General features: G+C 52.9%; 1 pseudogene; it reads left to right on the top strand.

The window, feature by feature from the left end:
• The first annotated feature begins 706 nt into the window (after positions 1 to 706).
• LOC141025738 (lecithin-cholesterol acyltransferase-like 1) lies at positions 707 to 2,685 on the top strand (annotated as a pseudogene).
• Positions 2,686 to 2,974: the final 289 nt, after the last annotated feature.

The following is a 2,974-nucleotide window of genomic DNA, read 5'->3' as shown; positions in this document are numbered from 1 at the left end:
CAGTGGGGGGGGGGGAAGGGCTTGCTCCTTTCTTTTTTTTCTCTGTCTGTGTTCTGTTTCCTGTTTTCTTTTTATTTGTTTATTTTCTTTTCTGTTTTATTTCTAGTTTCTCTTTTATTTTGTTTTAGCAAATTACCAAAATGGCATCTAATTTGTTGTTACCAAATATGTCACAACCACAAAAGTTTCATCCCAAAATAATATAGTTTAATATTTTACAAAATACAAAAGGTATTTAATTAATGGTTTTAGCTACTGATTTAATTAGTTTGGTGCATTTAAACATTTTATAAAGACTTGGTTCCTCCACCAATATTACATATGATTTATTTGTCACTTTTAGAACATTTTAGTTCTGACATTTGAAAAGTTTTATTTTCCACTTTTAAATTAAATTGAAGTTTGAACTAGGAGTTTGAAAAGGAATGTGATTCAAATGTGATCAAGCCCTGTTTAGCAACATGATTAGCTTAATCACAGGGAGTTACTGTAGCATGATTCTCGGGGTGTTACACCCCTCAACTTGAGGGGGAAAACCACGGGCCGAAGCCACCCAAATCCTCTTCCACTATTATCAAATATGGGATACAACAAGTTCATCTCTAGACAGCACTAGAGGATATCATACATCAAGATTTCTGAATCTTGGATGAACACAACAAGATTTGGGGCTCAAGAATTAGGGATTGGAACAATCTCACCAAAGATGGTGGAACCGAAGCTTGAAGGCGACAAGGTAGTGGATCTGGACCGTCACAACCTTGGGGAGGAGCTCCCTTTTCTTCTTCCTTCAATCTTCCTCTTCTTCCCTTGCTCTCTTGGTTTTCTCTCTTCTTCTCTCTTGGAGGATGAACTAATTTTCGTCACTCTTGGTGGTGGCTGCTGGATGGAGGGTAAAGCATCCCATCCACTCATGTGCAAAGTCCAAAATGACCCTAGGTCATAACCTAATGGGTAGTGGGCTTCTGCACCTCTTTGGGCTGCCTAAAAGGCCTCAAACGGTCATCTCCTCACAGCCCACAGAGGATATCCCAACATCGATGGACGCAACACCAGTTAGTATTCGTCCTGGACCGCCGCTACTACTACCAATACGAAATAGGGCACAGCCAAGGCGGCAAGTTCGCACTCGAGTTCCTCAGCCGGAGCCCCCCGGCGTGGTGCCGGAGGCTCGTCAAGCACTTCTTCATGGCTTGCACGAGCGTCGGCGGGATCATGGTCTCCTTGAAGGGCCTCGCATCCAAGGATGGCGGTGACGTCATGTCGATGAGGTGCGTCAGGCGGAGCTTCGCGTCCGCGTTCGATGCGCTGCCGTCGCCCACGGTCTTCGGCGATGAAACGCCACTGGTCGTCACGCGTATACCTGGACGCGAGCCGAGCCGAGCCGGGCTCGCCCCGAGCCTGCCTTAGCTCGCCTCTTCTCGAGCCGAGCCGAGCCGAGCCCAGTAGTCAGACGAGCTAGATATTGGGGCTCGGCCCGAGTTTGCCTCTTGCTCGGTGCAGCTCGGAGGCTCGGCAAGCCTAACAGCAACTGGCCGCTGCCATGTGGGGCCACCATATGGAGGACGGGGAATGGCAGTGGAGGATGGCACCTGGCAGCGTGCCGCGTGCGGGCGTCGGGATGCTGCTGCAGTTCATGGCCGTTCGCCGCCGGGGGAGCGAGTGGATTCACTCCGACTTGCTCGGCCATGCATGGGAGCTTGAGGTAGTCATCTGCGTTTCTGGCGGCGGCGGGGCGCAAGGAACTTGCCAGCTAGTCGTCAACTCCATCGGGCGCGGGCACGCGGCAGACCGGCAGTGAGCAGGAAGAGAACGCCGACGAGCGTGGCCTCGGCCTGGTGGTTCGTCTGCGTGTAGGCAGCCGCGCTTGAGGCCGGGATGCAAAGCTTGCGCCGACGCAGGGGCTTGAGGAGGAAGGAGAGGAGGGAAGGGAGGAGCATAGGGGAGCGGTGGTGTGCTGCCAATGACGCGCGGATGCTGTGGCGGCGGCGGCGGCGAGAAAGTGAGCAACCTCTCTGTAGTCATTTCGCTGGGCTAGATGGGCTAAATTGTGGTGTGTGTTGTTCAATGGGCCTTCGCTGGGCTGCGAGCTTTTAGCTCGCGAGTTGGACCGAGCCGAGCCTGGCTCGGCCCGAGGTCGAAACAAGCCTAAAAGTACAGCTCGGCTCGGCCTTTTTACTTGACGGGCCGAGTTGCAGCGAGCGCGAGCCGAGCTGAGCGTCCAGATTTAGTCACGCGGGCCAGGAACTACACCGCGCGCGACATGCCGGAGTTCCTCTCGGCCATCGGGCTGCCGGCGACAGATGTGGGCCTGTACCTGTCGCGGGCGCTGCCGGTGGCGCTCCACCTGAGAGCGCCGCTGGTGCCCATGACGTGCATCAACGGCGTCGGCATGGCGACCCCGGAGAAGCTGTTGTACTGGGACGGCGACCTCGACAAGGACCCCGAGGTTACGGCGACGGCGACGGGGCTGTCAATCTGGCCAGCATACTTGCGCTCGACACGGTTATCGGTGAAGATCCGAGGCAGCGTGGATGCTACAGGTCTATCAAGATGGCCAATACGTCCCACGCCGGCGTCGTGTCGGATGGTCTCGCCGTTGAGCGTTTAATCGGCGAGATTCTTGAAGCAAATCGCGCCACCGAGACATGTGTGCTACCTACTGCTGGTCACTCTACAATTTGAGACCATCTTTTTTACTCGAATTTGATGGAGCGGCGGTAGAGCACACGAGCTCGCCTGCTCCCACTACCTGTACGAATGGGACAAAGACGTGTTGGTACATGTATTGAATGCGACATTAGAGAGCAGAGAAAGATATACAACGTCCAACACTGTCAAACGGTAACGGGGCCGTCTGAAATGACGACACTACGACGACACAAAATTCTGTCCTGGAAAGTAAAAAAAAAACTCATTATCATGGATGTGTTTGTTTTTTTGTGTACGCCGCATATAAAACTGTACAAAGAAG

This window comes from Aegilops tauschii, chromosome 6, assembly GCF_002575655.3.
Source record: "Aegilops tauschii subsp. strangulata cultivar AL8/78 chromosome 6, Aet v6.0, whole genome shotgun sequence".
NCBI lineage: Eukaryota > Viridiplantae > Streptophyta > Magnoliopsida > Poales > Poaceae > Aegilops > Aegilops tauschii.
This window is presented reverse-complemented; position numbering and strand designations above follow the sequence as displayed.